This window comes from Nicotiana sylvestris, chromosome 6, assembly GCF_000393655.2.
Source record: "Nicotiana sylvestris chromosome 6, ASM39365v2, whole genome shotgun sequence".
NCBI classification, from domain to species: Eukaryota; Viridiplantae; Streptophyta; class Magnoliopsida; order Solanales; family Solanaceae; genus Nicotiana; species Nicotiana sylvestris.
The window spans coordinates 99,780,962-99,801,923 of NC_091062.1; the positions used below are offsets into that span (position 1 = coordinate 99,780,962).

General features: G+C 37.4%; 1 long non-coding RNA gene across 1 annotated transcript; it reads left to right on the forward strand.

The window, feature by feature from the left end:
- Window positions 1–517: 517 nt before the first annotated feature.
- Window positions 518–20,610, forward strand: LOC138872214 (uncharacterized). The gene is made up of 3 exons (XR_011400683.1): window positions 518–619; window positions 17,348–17,786; window positions 19,554–20,610. It is a non-coding gene; the product is annotated as an uncharacterized lncRNA (long non-coding RNA).
- Window positions 20,611–20,962: the final 352 nt, after the last annotated feature.

A 20,962-nucleotide genomic window follows, 5' to 3' on the forward strand; every position in this document is an offset into this window, starting at 1 on the left:
CTTTATACATGTGTAACAATTATCACAACATTCAAGAATTCAAATTCATTAAAATATTCAAATTTTATATTGTGATAAAATGCTTCTTTATGAAGCTGAAGTTTCCATAATTGCTTTAATCTTCAAATCAACTAGTACTACTTTACTACTCTCTTCGACCATTACTTGTGATAAGTAACATACATTCCTATAAAATTATCATAGCATTCAAGAATTATGATTTGTTAAACTATACAAATTTTAAACTTTGATATAAAGGTTTATCAAACTAATTTTTCAATCATCACTTGAGTATTTTTCTATATATTAGAAAAGCTATGGTTTCGACATGGCTGTTTTCAGTCTTTAAAATCAAACCTGAGGTTATTTTTGTCTTTTCATAGTGCTTTACTTGCGTGTCCAATTTGATACTTATGTGTCCACATGAGACACTTTACCTAGCAGCTCCTCCACGTGTCCTCTTATAAGAAAAGGTCGGTCCACTTCTATTCCCTAAAGTCATCCAGCTTTCATTTTTCTCTTCTATCATGTTCTATCCTCTCTTTCAATGGCTTTAGCTCTGGTTATTAATCTTTTGGCTCTGTTCTTCAGCACTTGGATCTGTATCCAATAGCATTCGGTTAGTCTCTCTCCCCCTTCGCGATTTTGCTAATTGATATGCTCATTTGACATTTTTCGGTGCTTTTACTTTTTGCAATTTTACTATTGGTTGTCTTTATTTCCTCGCCTTATGTCACGATCCTAAACTCATACCCGGTCGTGATGACGCTTCTCGTGAAGACAAGATCAGCCGACACAACACCCAATTCATTTTCAACAATTATAATAACACAATTTAAGTCATTAATATGCTAATAAGCTCAAAATAAAGTGAACCAGTACAATTTGCGGAAACCAACACAGCCCGACATGGGGTGTCACTAGTCATGAGCATCTAAACATGTGTCTAAGAGTCTGAAAGAGTTTATACAGTCTGTCACACCTCCTTTTTACCTACACCCGAAGGAGTGTATAAGGGAGTTTTTCCAATCAAAGGACAATCGAAACGGGATTCGTTTATTTAAAGATTCAGAGTCGCCACTTGGGATAATTTATGGTGTCCCAAGTCACCGGTTCGAATCCCAAATCGAGAAAAAGATTGACTCTGTATTATAGCCTGCGAACCAGAAATCCGGGTAAGGAATTCTGTTAACCCGGGAGAAGGTGTTAGGCACTCCCGAATTCCGTGGTTCTAGCACGGTCGCTTAACCATTTATACTTGGCTTAAATTATTTAATTATGTGTTTAGAAACTACATGCATTTTTACCTTTACCGCTTTTAATTACGTGATTTACTCGTACTTAAAGAATTATCGAGTTACGCATACGTATACTCGTGTGGTTTGGCGTGTCAAGAGTCATGTCATGCGTACGTGTACACAATTCACAACATTTAATTTATTTAAGAAAAAAAAACTTAGTCAAAGTCGCGCGGACGCGGACCTTAATTTATTTTTGAAAATTCGTAATTATATCACGCGAACATATCCACAATCACGATAATATTTTAAACGGCCCTAAAGGTTTCTCTAGGAATATTTATTATTTTACCTCTACATTATGAAATTAACACAAGAGCCATTTGTTACTAAGTGTCTAACTATGGCTTGCCTCAAATTTCCATTTTTTAAGACCCTAATTATTTAACACTAAAGTACTTGAGAAGTCCCTTCCAAACAACAAGGCTTTATTAAACCATTTTATTAGCGGAAGGGCCTGAATATTTTGGCAACGCCGGCTGCAAGCAAGGACTTCAGGATCGAATCCCTGAAGCCATACCTACCAGTGATCTCTCATAATCTTTTTAACCGTTGAGGAGGGGAGAAAAACCGAGTCGGGGCATGAATAAGAACTTTATATATATCAATCAACAATAATCCCCTTTTAAACTAAGGCATAAACTATATGGAAACATCAATTGGTTACAGTTAAGACCAGGCAATCTATACATACATAGCCAAAATTTCAGCAGAAGCTATTGTTGTATACAATCTATACCTTGAGCACAGTTGGACAACTTAACACATGAATCATAACAAGAAAACAAAAGTATAAACAGCAGAAGCTAATAGAATTTAACATTCAAACAAGACTCTTATTCAAATTCCAATTCGAACATCCAAATCTATATACAAATTCAATCTGGTTCCAACTTGTGGCACTTCATTTGTTAGCAAAGGGTATGAAGGAATACCTAGAAATGAAAGTCAAAAGGGGTGAGATCAGAAGTAAAAACAACAGCAATCACCAGCAACAACAAAACAGTCCCCGTTTTAATCCAGCTATTAACCCCAGATAGTTCAATGAAACAGTATATGGAAGATGGTTTCAGCCAATTCGAAATTGAAAACCAGAAAATAGAAATCAATAAAACAGTAAATTCCAGTTTTTTTTTCCAGTATTTTCAGAATGTTTTCTTGTCTCCCTCTCTCAGAATCTCTTCCAAGTTTTCTTAGCTCTCTGCCCCTGTATATCCAGTGTATCCAGAGTGTATATCGAGTGTATACCGCTCTCTCCGCCCCCTTCTCTTTTTTTTTCCTCTCCGAATTTCCTAGCCTTCTACCCTCTTTTAATGTTCTCCCCCTCTGACCATGATTTTCAGCCCTTAAATGGGCATTAAGTTAGTGCCATTTCCATTACCCATTCCTATTTTTCAATTATCTACACTAGCTTAGTGCTTTTATTTAATTTAGTAGTGCATTTCTTAGACCCTACCATTGTAGAAACTTCCTAAAGTTAGGTAAACATTACCCTTATTGAACAACCCCTAAACCAAATTATTCTACCAAATTAACTTAATTATCTCTGAATAATAATTACCACACCTAATTAAATAAAATTACAAAAATTCGAAATTAAACAATAAAAATGCAAAATACATTTTTTTTGTGATTTTTTCAATTTTGTAAAGCAGATAAATTACTAACTGATTTAAAAATGCAAAAATTAAATCCTAGATGCGAATGCAACATATCTTTTGTATTTTCAAGATTATGTAAAGATAAAAATAAGATACTATTTTTGTATATTTTTATTTAAATTTATGAAAGATACGTAAGCTAAAATATTTTTTTGTAATCTTTCATTTTTATGACGAAAATAAAGTAAAAAAGTCAAAAATAGTTGAAATAGCTATATTAGGCCTACATTAAATATTTACATGCTAAAATATAAAAATCTTGGGTAAGGTCAAAAATCACATGTCTACAGCTGCCCTCTTTGACTGGAAATACGAAATATTTTCAGACAAAGAACGACTAGACATGTTTTTTGACCCGACCCTTTTATTGAGGAGACAAAAAAACTAAGAGGAAAGAGAATGTGACCGAGCCCTGGTATCTGAGCTGCCTACATATCCTTGGCTACAAATGAATCAGGTCACATGTAGTTCAGAAAGTTTCGGTAGCTGGGACTACCATGAAGCTGTTGTTTTACTGTTACTGCTGTTGCTGTTGCTGATACTGCCTACTGACCTCCTTATTACACAATGACAAAAATAAAGAAGCTAGACTAAGCTATAATCTATGCTTTACAAAGATTTATTTCCAAACTTGATCTTGTGACTGATGTTGCCTTGTTGCTTTGTGCTTCCTCCGTTGTTTCTTTACTTCTGGCTCGACTTGTGGTCTTCCTTCTAATTTCTGCCGGAGATTTTTGTTGTAACTCTCAGCTTTACTGACTTCAAACTTCAATGTATTCCTCTGCTCTCCAGGCGGGCTCCCAACTTCAAAACTTGAAAAATGTAAAGACTGAAATGTATTCACTGCTCTCCAGGCGGGCTCCTGACTGCTAAACTTGAACTGCTTCTCCCTGTTCTCTAAGCGGGTACCTGATTGCTAGACTTGAAATATATTCCTTGCTCTCCAGGCGGGCTCCTGACTGCTAACTTGAAATGTATTCCCTGCTCTTCAAGCGGGCTCCTGAATTCAACCAAAATAGACGAAAACAAAGGAAATTTTTCTGCCCCAGTTTGGGTACCTGGGAACATATGTAAGTGTAAAACGAATCACATTACCAAATATCAATAAGAACTTGAAAACTAAAACTTGAATTGTACTCCCTTGTTCTTCAGGCGGGCTCCTAACTGCTGAACTTGAATGTATTCCCTGCTCTCCAGGCGGGCTCCTAACTGCTGAACTTGAATGTATTCCCTGCTCTCCAGGCGGGCTCCTGACTACTAACTTGAAATGTATTCCCTGCTCTTCAGGCGGGCTCCTGAATTCAACCAAAATAGACGAAAACAAAGGAAATTTTTCTGCCCCAGTTTGGGTATCTGGGAACATATGTAAGTGTAAAACGAATCACATTACCAAATATCAATAAGAACTTGAAAACTAAAACTTGAATTGTACTCCCTTGTTCTCCAGGCGGGCTCCTGACTGCTGAACTTGAATGTATTCCCTGCTCTCCAGGCGGGCTCCTGACTGCTAACTTGAAATGTATTCCCTGTTCTCCAGGCGGGCTCCTGACTTCAACCAAAATAGACGAAAACAAAGGAAATTTTTCTGGCCCAGTTTGGGTATCTGGGAACATATGTAAGTGTAAAACGAATCACATTACCACATATCAATAAGAACTTGAAAACTAAAACTTGAATTGTACTCCCTTGTTCTCCAGGCGGGCTCCTGACTGCTGAACTTGAATGTATTCCCTGCTCTCCAGGCGGGCTCCTGACTGCTAACTTGAAATGTATTCCCTGCTCTCCAGGCGGGCTCCTGACTGCTGCGCTTGAAAGTATTCCCTGCTCTCCAGGCGGGCTCCTGACTGCTGCGCTTGAAAGTATTCCCTGCTCTCCAGGCGGGCTCCTGACTTCAATGAAACAGATAAAACAAAGAAAACTTTCTGCCCCCATTTGGAGGTTGGGCACATATGTGAGTGTTAAACTGAATCATATTACCAAATATTACTAAGAATTCGAAAGCTATGTCCCATTATCCATGGGGGTCGTGACAATTCTTACCTAAACGACAATTTTAAATCTAAGTTATATCTTCTAAAGGTGTGACTTCCGCTAAATCTTGTTATCTAAGAGGGTCCTAAAGCTATCCCATTATCCAGGAGGGTCCTAAAAACTCCTAATTACATCTTATCTTAGACATGCAAACTTTGAAACCAACTTATATTCCCTGGGGTATATTCATGCTACTTATGATTGTTTTGATTTTTTTTAAACTAGGTCCCATTTTACAGGAGGGTCCTGAAAATCAAAAATCAAATCTGTTTAGTGACTGCCTTTCTCCACAGAGGGTTTCTCCGAAACAACCGAAATTTCCTGCCCCTGTTTTAATCAAAGAAAAATTTTGTCAGTTTAAAATGTGGTGGTTGGTTTGTGGCCTTGACTTTGAGGACGATTGCTCCTTCACTTCCCATGATAACTGATTTCCACTCGAGGACCTTTCTTGCTTATGGACTAACCACTTTCTCAGTCATCCTTATCACAGAAAATACCCCTTCTCCGTTCAGACCCAATTCCCTTTATCTGTTGCAGTGCTCATGAACTGACATTTACCAATCTTTATGTTTCACCGAAAATACCTTTAATTCGTTCACCTAACACCCTCCATCTTGTTGCATTGTTCTTGGATTGATATGTACCAAACCTTTGTATTTCACACGAATCCCAAAGCACGTCAATTACCGTCCACTCAATGTGCATGTTGTTCTTTCCTAACTTAACCCACTGGCATTGGCCTTGAGGTCTATTGCTCCTTCACTTGCCATGACAACTTTGATTTCTGCTTGGAAGACCTCGTTTGTCACTCGTTAAACACTTTCTTTGTTGATCTCATCACAGAGAATACCTTTGACCCGTTCACCCAACATCCTCTATCTGTTGTACTGTTCACGAGTTGAAATATACCAAACCTTTGTATTTCTCATGGATCCCAAAGCATGTTGATTGCTACCAACTCAGTGCACTTGTTGTTCTTTCCTAACTTATGCCACCTTGATGTGCTGGCCAGATCCCGTTTTGTGCAATTGGCAAGCTGGCGGCAAATTTTGAAGTCATTTCTCACTTGTTCTGACCAAACCGACTCAGAAAGAGGAAGTAAACAAGACAAAAGGAACAGAGTAAAGGACAAAGGAAAGAAATGATTCCTAACAAGAAAACTACAAAGTAGAAACCTATCAGATGTGGATACCAACTCTAATGACCAAGACATGCACCTGTGGCCTATTTTGTTGAGCAAGTCTGATGTTCAACTCCTGTTACACCCCTAAACCGTAAAACTGGGCTTCAATGCTCCGATTATCCAATCTAATTCACAATCCTTATTCGACTTGTGGTGCCCGAAGGGTTTTCACCATCAAGCCTCTCCCATTTTTGATTCTTTCTCTCCACTTACCGTCGCCTTACGGTGCCCGCGAGGGTTTTCACCAATAAGACTATCTCATTTTCATTGTTTTTCTGCTTGGACCAGAGTGTTGCCTCTGATATGAATTACCTCTCCTTGCTTGACTTGGCATTCCTCGAAGACTGATCGGAAGGTCTTTCTTTGGACCGTAACTTGGGCTTTTGGATGGGGTTAGAAAGAAAGGGTATCAAAAGGCTCAAAACAACTCATCATGGGTTCAAAATTACAACTTTCGGAACCAGATTCCTTACAACAACCACAATTTTTGCCCTAGTTTCTTGCTTGGGGACTTTTGGATTTTTATTTTGATGAGACCGAACCGTGAGGCTGCCTACGTCTCCTTAAAAAGAATCAGGTCGAACGTAGTTCATGTCATAGAAATTACTTTGTTTGTTGTGTTTTTTTTTCTTTTCTCTTTTGCTTTTCTCTTTTTCTTTTTATTATTTTTCTTCTTCTTTTCTCTTTTCTTCTTTTTTTTTCTCTTTTTCTTTCTTTCTTTCTTTCTCTTTCCTTTTCTTTCTCTTTTTCTTTCTTCCTTTTCTTATCTTTCATGCTTGTGTTTCTGATATTCGCTACTGATTCCGAAAGAGGGGTATGAAAGAAAATAAATAAGTCTCAAAAGGGGTGACGAGAGATAAAGTGTTTAGATAGCAGAACAAAATGCCTTCGTCATTCCAACCTTCAAAACATGCCAAGTACAAACAACACAATTAAATAAACCAAGGAAAACATTCGTAACATCTTTTGGTTGCGCCAGACTTGATGACCGTACCCACACATTCGCCTTCTATATTTGTTATATACAAAGCACCATTGGACAACACTCACTCTCATTACCACGAACGACTCCTGTCAATTTGGGGCAAACTTACCGTTGGCTTCAACCTGATGCGGCAGGATGCATTTCAATAGGGTTTCTCTATGTTCTATCTGCCCCAGTTTCACGCAATTAGGGCTTGAAATGATCTCAAAATGCCTTTACTTATTTCCCTCAATTGTCCTTATCATCTATAAAATTGTTTCATTGCTTCATGACTAAACTGACTCTTTTTTTAAGACCAGGCTGAGAATTACGCATGCATGTCATGTCACTAGAATCAACAGGGAAAGAACTATAAAAAGAAAAGAGAACTAAACAAAATGACCATATAAAACGGAAACTTGCATTAGATAGATGGTGAAGGCTTTTGAACAACAAAACAAGCACTAAACTGGGGTTACAAACCTGGAACAACCTAGACAGCACTAAAGGAGTTACTACGACTAAACAAACCAGGCAAAAATAAAAGGATAGAAGGGTTTGAGTCACAAGACCATATCCGGATTACAACCCTTGGAATAATCCGGACAATAGAAATGACAACAAAATAAACCACCAAACTCCTTCCTGGCTAACCAAGAAAAGAGCGTCTTTCCAATCACCAAACTCAATATCTTAGCCACTGACTTCTGCATCAACAATACTAGGACCTTTACAAGTCTCCATTACATTGTTCTTAGCAAATTTCTTTTGGGTTCCCTTTGCTTGCTCTTTCTTAGGATCAACCTCTAATAGCGCTGAAATCTTTGTAGCATGTGGACCTCCGAGGTTCTCAGAAGAATTCTCATATTCCTTTTCAAAATAAATCATACCCATCATATGCGTCTCATTATGCATAGGCGATGGACTTTAGCTAGTGTCTGCTGCATCTGGATTTTGCACAACAATGTCGCCTGCATCAATAAGCTTCTGAATTGCTTTCTTCAGATTCCAGCACTTCTCTATGTCATGCCCCGGGGCATTTAAGCAATATGCGCACCTTTGAGAAAAATCAAACTTCTTTGACAGAGGGTTTGACATTTTTATATGAATCAGCTTCAACATGTCCAATTGCTTCAACTTTTGAAACAAAATGACATATGATTCTCCAATAGGTGTGAAAGCCTTTTCTTTTTTCAGCAACCTCTCATTCTTAAATGCTTTATTGGGCCGGAAATCTGATCCAGGGGGTTTTCGATAGACTCGTAGGGGTGGATAGGCATTTTGTGGAGCTGGGTACTGAGAGAGTGATGTACGATTTTGGGAGTTCCGTGGAGAGAAGTGACATTGGGGAGGATCATCTGGTGCATCAGGATATCCCCGGGGATGATATCGAGGCTGGAAGTGTTGATCAGGTAAGCCCATCGGATCATCTTTTCGGTTTCTCTTTCTTCCACCTGAGCTTACTAGGATGTTCTGAAAGTCTTTCGAACAACTCATGATTTTACCTGATTTGATTCCCTCTTCTACCATCTCCCCCATTTTTAACACATCATTGAAAGGCTTTCCCAAGGCCGGGATCAAATGACTGAAGTAGGTGGGCCCCTGGGCTTTTAGGAAGAGCTCAACCATTTTTTCTTCACCGATCGGGGTATTGACTCGAGCAGCCTGCTCCCTCCATCTGAGTCCAAATTCTCTAAAGCTTTCCTCCGGCTTCTTTTCCATTCTGGATAAGGAGGAGCGGTCTGGGGTAACGCCCGATCTGTATTGAAAGTATCGAACAAAATCTTAAGCCATGTCACCCAATGTAGGCCAATTACCAACATCTTGACGATTATGCTATTCCAAAGCTGCCCCAGTCAGGCTCTCACTGAAGTACGCCATCAACAAATCATCTTTCTTGCCAACACTTCTCATTTTACTGCAATAATCCCTCAAATGGGCTACTGGATCTTCACACCCATCATACAAGTTAAACTCTGGCACTTAAACCCCGCGGGCAGGCGAACGTAAGGGGACACAGACAGTTCTTTGTAGGACATGCTGCACTGATCTTCCCTTCCTTGTTTGTTCTTCGAGGATTGTTCTATGCCTTTCAGCCTCCTGGGTATCCCCTCTTTCCTTTCTCTTCCTGTGAACCTTTCATTTTCAACATGCAACTTATCTCGAGGGCTCTGTTTGTATGAGTTGGGAACTTTGTGGGCAACCTCTGAGGGGTAATATCGGGCATCGTGAGCTTTGAGGGAGTGCTCATTGTTGGGGATGGTGGAAAAGACAGGAGGGCAATTTTTAGGAAAGGTAATTGGAAGATGAGTGACAGAGCTACTAGGGTGGTTGGGAAAGCCATGGTAAGCGGGTGAATCTGGAGAGTATGGGGGATCATTTGGCACTGTTACCGTTATTTGGGTAAGGGTAGCATTTAGGAAGCTAGTTGGTGGTGGGGGTGGTGCCCTCCCAGTCATCCAGGCCTGATACATGTCCGTTATGTGTTGTCTTAACATCCTCACCTCTTCAACAAACCCCTTATCCTGTTCAACCAACTGCTTTCGGGCACCGGTATCAACCAACTCAGTTCTGTTGTTGTATGCCATTGCCTTTTGACTTTGTGTTGTAGAGAAGAGTTACCACTTTAAAAACCACAAACCAACCACCCTTCTGTTATGAATATAACAAAATGCGGCCATCACGTTAGCGTTAGGTCATTTAACAACAAAAATATCACATTGTGTGCAATGCACCTAGCCACAATTAACGGTTCTAGAATGACTTCGAGGGTCATAAGGTCACTTGGCTTCATCCCAATTTGTTCATTTCAACCTCCCTTTTCTTTGCTTTTTTAGCACTTGCTTGATCATTTTCCTTCCTTTTTTTTTCTAATTATCACTCTTTTCTTTCCTTTCATTTCTCACGTCCCATAATTTCACCCTTTTTTCTTTTCTTTTTTCCTCTTTTTTTTTCTTTTTTAAAAAAATAAAATGATTCGATCGAACCCTATGTAGGTTGCCTACGTATCATGACGCCACATGAATCAGATCTTTGCGTAGTTCTGGAAGATCATGAATAAAGGAAACAAACTGACGTTCTTTGTTTCTTTTCTTTTTGACTCTGACGAGAAAAGGGGAAATAAATCTCTTTTTTTTTTGTTTTTAAAATTTCTAGACTTAATGTTCTATAACCTATTGCAAACTCAAGCTTAACGAACATATATTTTGCTTTTTTTTTATCAAACACTCCATGGGAAATTATTAAGGAAAACCCTAGAAGAGAAAACAAAAGTATTTTTTTTTATTCTTTTTTTTAGGAAGAAGATCGAAAGAATAAACCACGGAAAAATATTTTGAATTTTCATTTGATATCCTAACGCAAGATTTCGAAGCAAGCAATGAAAAAGATAAAACATAATGTTTTTGGATTTCAATTTTGATTAACTAAGGGAGAAACTCTGAAACAAACCAAAGATAAAATACGTTATTTTTTCTCTTTCTTCTATGTACAATATCCTAACATTCTAGTAGAAATAAAAAGAATTTTTTTTTCATTTTTTGTTAATTTCCCAAAGAAACACCTCAAAAGAAAATCTTTTTGGATTTTGGAATTAATACCTTAAAGAAAACTTTTAAAGAAGTACTAAAAGAAAATTCTCGTTTTTTTTTGAATTTGGTCCTAATATACTAAAGGAAACACAAAAACAATTCATCTGAAGTCCTAGATATTAATTGCCTAAAGGAGAAACAACCTCAATTTTTTTTTCCATTTCTAGAATTAGTATTCTAAAGAAAACTTATAACGGAAATATAAAAACGCGAAATTTCTCTTTTTTTTTTCTTTTTTCTTTTGGATTTTTGACTCATAACACACTTTTTCCAAATGCAAAATAGTAAGTACAATAATAATAAAAACCTCGACATTACTATACAAAACTAGAAGGTAAAAAGACATATAAAAAGAAAACAAACTGCAAACATAAAAAAAACAGAAAATCTTCTTTTGATCCAATTCTGAATGAACGATCCTGACTAGATGGTCCTGAGGCTCTGTCATGCCCAAACTCCGGCAAGTAAATTCACACCTATATGAGAAAACTTAAACCAACACTATGTGAGACAAAAACATTCCCTACTAGACACACGCATGACATGATTGAGGTTATTTTTGCAAAAATGGCTTATTTGGCCAAAATGTGGCTAGAAGTGCAAAATTTGGCTAAGACCCCGCAAAGCCAAGAACCTAAGATTTACTAGAAAGACCGGATCCTATGTGGGCTGCCTACGTATCACGCCCCGAATGACGAGAATCAGGTATGCGTAGTTCGAGCAGATTGGATACGGGCGAGAAATAAAAATAATAACTAATTCAGAGAAAAACATTTTTTATCTTTTGTTTTGAAAAATGATGAGACATGTAAACTCTTTTTGGATTTTCTTCTTTTTCCTTTTTTTGATTTTCTGATTTTCGGAAAATGATGAAAAAGTACAAAATCTTTTTTTTTTTGAAATTTCAAGCTCTTTTTCTTTTCTTAACAACAATGTGACAGAAAACATAATTGGGCCCTCCTCGCTTTATCCTCACACTTCACCTCTCTTTTTCTTCTTTCTTTTTCATCTACCCTCAACTATCATTGGTCCGCCAAATGACCCTTTTACCCTTGAAGAAATGTAATATGTAGCACACAGAATGCATCAAAATGGTCTATTATTTTGGGTACACCTTTCCTAGACGGACCCAACCCCTGTGTTGAGTCCCCAAAGTCAAATGCGCGTGATGAAACAAACGTTCCTGCTAGGGATCCGGCATGAGGCTATGTTATTCTAAGTTTAAAAACCTGGGTTTGTTTGTTCTAGACTTGGCTTACCCGAGCGGACAACTCGAGCCGAGGGGGGGCAGCGTACCGAGAATATAGAAGCTTCACCGGCTTTGCAGCTTGTCCGAAGCTCGTTCTAAAATTGGGATATGACTCTGACAGAAAAGAAGTCACACGAATTGCACACTTCCAAGATGATTTAGAAGACTCAGAGAGAGGAGGGTTTCGTAACAATTTATATACAGTCCAACCAAATATCAAAGCGGTAAAAGCAGCATTTAGCACATTAGGACCAACCATGTAAATAAAACCAGACAATAAATAAAGCCAAATATAACAATTATTCTAAGCTCGAATTCTTGAACCCTGAACCAGAGATTCTGGGTTCGATCCCCAGCAGAGTCGCCAGAGCTGTCACACCTCCTTTTTACCTACACCCGAAGGAGTGTATAAGGGAGTTTTTCCAATCAAAGGACAATCGAAACGAGATTCGTTTATTTAAAGATTCAGAGTCGCCACTTGGGATAATTTATGGTGTCCCAAGTCACCGGTTCGAATCCTAAATCAAGGAAAGGATTGACTCTGTATTGTAGCCTGCGAACCAGAAATCCGGGTAAGGAATTCTGTTAACCCGGGAGAAGGTGTTAGGCACTCCCGAATTCCGTGGTTATAGCACGATCGCTTAACCATTTATACTTGGCTTAAATTATTTAATTATATGTTTAGAAACTACATGCATTTTTACCTTTACCACTTTTAATTACGTGATTTACTCGTACTTAAAGAATTATCGAGTTACGCATACGTATACTCGTGTGGTTTGGCGTGTCAAGAGTCATGTCACGCGTACGTGTACACAATTCACAACACTTAATTTATTTAAGAAAAAAAAACTTAGTCAAAGTCGCGCGGACGCGGACCTTAATTTATTTTTGAAAATTCGTAATTATGTCACGCGAACATGTCCACAATCACGATAATACCCTAAAGGTTTCTCTAGGAATATTTATTATTTTACCTCTACATTATGAAATTAACACAAGAGCCATTTGTTACTAAGTGTCTAACTATGGCTTGCCTCAAATTTCCATTTTTTAAGACCCTAATTATTTAACACTAAAGTACTTGAGAAGTCCCTTCCAAACAACAAGGCTTTATTAAACCATTTTATTAGCGGAAGGGCCTGAATATTTTGGCAACGCCGGCTGCAAGCAAGGACTTCAGGATCGAATCCCTGAAGCCATACCTACCAGTGATCTCTCATAATCTTTTTAACCGTTGAGGAGGGGAGAAAAACGAGTCGGGGCATGAATAAGAACTTTATATATATCAATCAACAATAATCCCCTTTTAAACTAAGGCATAAACTATATGGAAACATCAATTGGTTACAGTTAAGACCAGGCAATCTATACATACATAGCCAAAATTTCAGCAGAAGCTATTGTTGTATACAATCTATACCTTGAGCACAGTTGGACAACTTAACACATGAATCATAACAAGAAAACAAAAGTATAAACAACAGAAGCTAATAGAATTTAACATTCAAACAAGACTCTTATTCAAATTCCAATTCGAACATCCAAATCTGTATACAAATTCAATCTGGTTCCAACTTGTGACACTTTATTTGTTAGCAAAGGGTATGAAGGAATACCTGGAAATGAAAGTCAAAAGGGGTGAGATCAGAAGTAAAAACAACAACAATCACCAGCAGCAACAAAACAGTCCCAGTTTTAATCCATCTATTAACCCCAGATAGTTCAATGAAACAATATATGGAAGATGGTTTCAGCCAATTCGAAATTGAAAACCAGAAAATAGAAATCAATGAAACAGTAAATTCCAGTTTTTTTCCAGTATTTTCAGAATGTTTTCTTGTCTCCCTCTCTCAGAATCTCTTCCAAGTTTTCTTAGCTCTCTGCCCCTGTATATCCAGTGTATTCAGAGTGTATATTGAGTGTATACCGCTCTCTCCGCCCCCTTCTCTTTTTTTTCCTCTCCGAATTTCCTAGCCTTCTACCCTCTTTTAATGTTCTCCCCCTCTGACCATGATTTTTAGCCCTTAAATGGGCATTAAGTTAATGCCATTTCCATTACCCATTCCCATTTTTCAATTATCTACACTAGCTTAGTGCTTTTATTTAATTTAGTAGTGCATTTCCTGACCCTACCATTGTAGAAGCTTCCTAAAGTTAGGTAAACATTACCCTTATTGAACAACCCCTAAACCAAATTATTCTACCAAATTAACTTAATTATCTCTGAATAATAATTACCACACCTAATTAAATAAAATTACAAAAATTCGAAATTAAACAATAAAAATGCAAAATACATTTTTTTTGTGATTTTTTCAATTTTGTAAAGCAGATAAATTACTAATTGATTTAAAAATGCAAAAATAAAATCCTAGATGCGAATGCAACATATTTTTTGTATTTTCAAGATTATGTAAAGATAAAAATAAGGTACTATTTTTGTATATTTTTATTTAAATTTATGAAAGATACGTAAGCTAAAATATTTTTTTGTAATCTTTCATTTTTATGACGAAAATAAAGTAAAGAAGTCAAAAATAGTTGAAATAGCTATATTAGGCCTACATTAAATATTTACATGCTAAAATATAAAAATCTTGGGTAAGGTCAAAAATCACATGTCTACACAGTCTATTACGGAATTAGAAACAAAAAGTAAGATAGGAGGGAGAAACACTGGGCTGCGAACGCCGAGCAGCTACCTAGTGGGCTCCGAATAGCGTGCTGGGAGCAATCAACCCTCACTGGCGGGACCTGAAGCTCCTGAATCTGCAAACAGGGTGCAGGGAGTAAAGTGAGTACTCCAACTCAGTGAGTAATAATAATAAATGAAGACTGAGCGATAAGAAATCACGTAAAACACAACAACATGCTATAAAGAGGCAGAGAAAAACTAATAAAAATGAAATAAAATAGTGAGATCTTATAAAAACACCTTAGTTCAGTATAATCTTCTTTAAAACACCTTTTTTTACAGTTAAACAAGTAAATGAAAAGCAGCGAAAAAAGATAAACACATAAAATCAGCCCCTCGGGCGCAATACCAACAGAAATCAGCCCTTCAAGCAATAACATGGAACAACCTCAGCCCCTCGGGCTATATCACATATCTCACTAGGTACCCATGCTCACTGGGGTGTACAGACTCCGAGAGGGGCCCCTTACGGCCCAAGTGCAATATCAAGCCATCTCGTGGCATAATCAATAGGCTCTAGGCCTCATATCAAGCCACCTTGTGGCGTATAACTCAGGCCATCGGCCTCATAATCATAATCAGTACAACACTGCTACGGCATGCAACCCGATCCTATAATAATCCTCACAACACCAGTCCCTTGGCCTTACTTAGTCAGAAATCTCTAAAAGCCACTCGGGCCCAGTAAAATATGATGCTCAGCTCAAAATATCATTTAAGATGTCAAAATAGTGTAAACATGGTTGAGTTGTAAAAACAGTAGTATATAACATGATTGAGTACAAGTATAAAGTCAAAACAATGAAGAATATTAGTAAGAATCCCCCAAGGGTCCAAAATAGTTGGCACGAGGCCCAAATATGGCATTCAGCCCAAAGCATGATGATAGCAAACAATTTTCAATCAAATACGCAGTAAAACAGTCATACGGGATGGACTAAGTCACAATCCCCAATGGTGTACAATCCCACGCTCGTCATCTAGCGTGTGCGTCACCTCAATATAGCACTACGATGTGAAATTCGGGATTTCATACCATCAGGACAACATTTACAATCATTACTCACCTCTATCCGGTCCAAACTCTAGCCCGCGATGCCTTTGCCTCTCGAATCGACCTCCGGATGCTCCAAATCTAACCAAAATCTGTGCAAAACCATCAAAATATGCTAATGGAACAAAGTCCACTCGAAAGAAATCAAATTACAACACAAATTTCGAAATTGGCCAAACCCGACCCCCAGGCCCACTTCTCGGAATCCAATAAAAATTATATCAATAGACTCATTATCACTCTCCGTGTTCATTTATATCAAAAACACCAAAATCCAACCACAAACGACCCCTCAAATCCCAAATTTTAGGTATCCAATTACAAGCCATAGTTCTTCAATACTTAGGCTTAAATTCAACAATTTCCATGATTAATTAAGTAGAGATCACATTAGGATTGAGTTTTAAGTCCATAAATCTTACCTCCAAATGTTACCCCTTGATTCCCTCTTCAATCCTCTTCAAAAAGCTTCAAAATCGCCCAAAAATGGAGAAACATAGGCTAAAAACCGCGGAAATGAGATTTTAAAACATTCTACCCAGTCATTTAAATCCTTCTTCGCGAACGCGGTCAAAGCCTCGCGTTCGCGAAGCACAACCTAACACTTACCACATTTTCCTTCTTCGCGAACGCGACTTCCCTCTCGCGAACGCGTAGCTCAATGACCGCAACCCTTCGCGAATGCGGGACCTCCCTCGTGAACGCGAAGACCAAACCTTCAGCCTCACATGCTAACCCTTCGCGAACGCAAGCGCCCACTCACGAACGCGAAGGCCAGCTGTCAGCAACATCAACAGGAGAATTTCTGCAACTTTATCCAACTTGAAATGGTCCGTTTAACCACCCGAAACTCACCTGAGGCCCTCGGGACCTCAACCAAATATGTCAACATATCCCTTAACATCATTCAAACTTTTCCAACCTTCGGAACGCTCAAAACAACATCAAAACACCAAATTTGCATCGGATTCAAGCCTAAGAATTCCAAAATTTTCCAAATTCCTCTTTCGATCAAAAAGTCTATCAAACCACGTCCGAATGACCTAAAATTTTGCACACACATCCCAAATGACACAACGGACCTAATACAACTCCCGAAATTCCATTCCGGCCCATATATCAAAATCTCACCTATCAACCGGAAAACTCCAAAATTCCAATTTCGCCAATTCAAGCCTAAATCCACTCCGGACCTCCAAAACACATTCCGATCACGCTCCTAAGTCCCAAATCACCTCCTGAAGCTATCCGAACCATCGGAACTCACATCCGAGCCCTTTAACACATAAGTCAACATCCAGTTGACTTTTCCAACTTAAGCTTCCTCAAAAGAGACTAAGTGTCTCAAACCTTACCAAAACCTCTCCGTACCCGAGCCAACCAACCCGATAACACATAGTACCTCTGAACAAGACAATAAGAAGCATAAATGGGGAAAACGGAGCAGTAACTCATGAAACAACCGGCCGGGTCGTTACACCTTATTCTTTGCGGACTTCAGATCAATTTAGATTCAGTATCTCTTATCCGCTATTTCTTCATTTGATTAAGTTGTATCTGATACTTGGTCATTTTGCTAATGGGTTAACATCAGAGATGCTAAAATTGATATTTTGCAGACTTACATGGAGAGATGAGTATGAATATGCATCCAAATTTGGTTAGTTGGAAAATTGATGTTCATGCAACGGTATATTTGTACTATTTTATATTTTATATTTTGATGTCATGCTAAAGATATTTATGCAATTAATGAGATCTTATACTGTGCTTGTACTATTTATGAAGCCACATTTAAATTTACTATTAACTACGCCGTGTCTGTTCTGGTTGTTTGACCAAGACCAGCAAACACATGCCTTATATGCGTCCTCAATTACATAATATGCATTTAGACAAGTCATAATTTTTAGTAATAGGGGGGGAGGGGTATAGAGAGAGAGAAGGACAGATTATCAGTTTATTTTAGTGATCGGTCCAAATTGAGAAAGCAAAAGTAGAAAAAGGGAAAATCCAAAGAACAGAGATCAAACAATTGTCTGTAATGACTCTTATTCGGTTAGTATTTTGACATAACAAGTTAAGAGATTTAAAATAGCTGCAATATATCCATGAATGTATCAAGCATTTATATTCTGATAGATGTTGAACCTTTCACTAGGTTATACCTGCTAAATTATGACTTTGTGCTTGAATATTTTACTTTGTATTTGATAGCAGCTCATTTTCTTAATACATTCTTCTGCTTGGTGTTTGTTATTCATCTCAATGGCTATTTGTGGATTATCTCTTACAAAAAGAGTGCAATTAGCATACTGCTTTTTCTTTCAGTCGACATCTTGGGATTCTAATTTCGGATTATAGTAGAAAGAAAGAAGGTCAATCAGTTTTGCGAACATACATATTGGTCAGTCAAATGGTTATCCCATGTAATGTAAACATGTTTGTTCTTGGCTTTTGAATTTTAAAGATCTATAAAGTTTTCAAAATGGTACAAAAATTTCCCAACACAAGAAGTTATCTGCAAATTGTCTTCAAGAAAATATTTATTTCGATTGTTGAAATGCTACGCCTTTTTTATATCTATTACATTCAGTTGAGGGCTTTAATTGACCTTATAAACAAGCTGCTAACACCTCGATGTGTCAATAAATGAAGAAGAAAGACCGTCTATTTCAGTATTACAAGAGGAAAAAATGCTAGAACATTTATGTTACCAAATTAATGTCTCGCTTATAGATGCTGAGAAGTTAGCTGTGAATATATTTCTTAATTTCAATTGTGAATACATTTCTTAATTTTATTTGATCTAAATGTAAATCTAAGTTTAACCATAATATTTCTTAGCAATCTGATAGCACAAGTTTAAATTGTGAATATATTTCTTAATTTTATTTGTTCTAATTCTATTTGATCTAAATGTAAATATAAGTTCTAACCATAATACTTATGGTACGTAAAGTAAAGATAAAGTTGTTTAAGAGGAAATACAATGATCCGTGTGTGTTGGAAAACTGTTGTGAAGTTCTAAAATCATTGAGCCCTTTAAATTTGGATATTGCTATATGAATGCTAGGTAAGTCAGTGCCATGGAGTTCGAAGCTGTTTTTTTTTCTTTTCTTCGTGTAATATGCAAGATTGTTGTTGTTGTATGCAAGATTGATAGGAAGTGACTGACAATTATTCACATAGAATCACATTCTTTGCTTTTTGGTAAAGATAAAACCATACTCATTAAGATAGAACGTGTGTATAAGAAATTTCTCCACTGTCCTTTAACTATTTTGATGAGAGTGTCCTATTGTTTTCTGCTATCCTGTTATGTCTCTAGAGTTACCTTACATTTGTAACAGATTTTCAAATGTCTGGCTCAATATGTTTAAAATTTGACTATCAAAATCTGCAGGTAATATCATGTAAGTTTATTTTTCTTCGTTTGGATTTCAAATTCACCATCTTTTAAGTTTTTTGCCATAAACTTTCTATATTGGTTTAATGCCTTTATTTGTTCTTATCTATGAATATTTGTGTATGACTGGTAATTTTTTATTTTGAGGATAAGTAGAATCATTTCTTAATGAGTATTCTGTTCATGGTCTCCTTATATATCACTAAGCTTGTGAATGTCTTTCTTGTGAAAAGTATTACTACAATAAGATGAGAAAGCTAAATTTAACTATATATTTGTGTATTCATGTAAAATAAATTTGGAAGATGAGAAGGTTTCAAAAACCAAATAGGGAATTGACTACCCACACTACTTGACCAAAGCAAAGGATAATGGTATAAACTTTTGTCAATAATGGTAATTTGGTGCATTTCTAGATTGTCCAAGGAATGAACAATATATGGTTGATACACAACTTACCCAGAAGGACAAGTAGTGCAAGTCCCTCGAGCCATTATCACATTTAGGCATTGTGTGGTGATTGCCTTTATCAGAAACAGGCAGATCATGGATGCATCCTTAATTGCTAATGAAACCTTGGATTGGAGAATCAAAAATGGAGGCACAGGTATTCTTTGCAAGCTAGACATTGAGAAAGTATTTGATCAATTAAATTGGCCCTATCTAATCAACATACTGAGGAGAATGGGGTTTGGTGAAAGGTGGATTAGGTGGATTAAATTCAGCATTACCATTGTGAAATACTCTGTTTTGGTTAATAGAAGTCCTGTTGGGTTTTTTCTCCACAAAAAGGCCTCAGGCAGGGAGACCCTCTCTCCCCTTTCCTCTTTATATTGGCTATGGAAGGACTAACTAAAATGCTTGAAAAAGCAAAGCAGCTGCAATGGATACAAGGTTTTCAAGTGGGACGGACCTTAGAAAACGCACTGATAGTCTCACATTAACAATAAATGATACCTTAATATTTTGTGGGGCAGAGAGGTCACGGGTTCTCAACCTCAACCTTACTTTGCTTATCTTTGAAGTTTTATCTGGCCTACACATTAACATGTTGAAAATTGTCATATATCCGGTTAATGAGGTCTCCAATCTAGCTGAACTGGCTGAGATTCTTGGCTGCAAGACAGGCACTTTCCCTACAACCTACCTAGGCCTTCCATTGGGAGCTAAACACAAGTCAGTTGGCATATGGAATGGAGTAATAGAAAGGTTTGAGAAAAGGCTCTCTTCCTGGCAGATGCAGTACCTGTCACACCTCCTTTTTACCGCTCCCGCGGGGCGCGTGGGGAAGTTTTCTCCAATTGAAGGACAGTCGAAACGGGATTTATTTAATTATTTCAGAGTCGCCACCTGGGAATTTTAAGGCGTCCCAAGTCACCAATTTTAATCCCTGAATCGAGGAGAATATGACTCTGTTTATTATTCTGCGAACCAGAAATCCTGAGTAAGGAATTCTGTTAATCCGGAAGAAGGTGTTAGGCATTTCCGAATTCCGTGGTTCTAGCACGGTCGCTTAACTGTTTTTATTATTGGCTTAATTATCTTGATTTTACTAAATACGTTTTTATTGCATGATTTTACTACCGCTTTTTACTTATTGTTTACAATTATATGGACGAATTACGCGTACGTATATTCGTATTATATACTTTTTATAATTACCGGGGATCATGCCACGCGTACGTGTACACAATAAAATTGTCCATGTTATAGTTTTTATAAAAAATATATGTTCGAAATTTAAAATAAAATCAGGAACATCATCACCCTTTTTATTTAAATAATGAACTGCACACCTCGGGTTATATGAAATTATTTTAACATC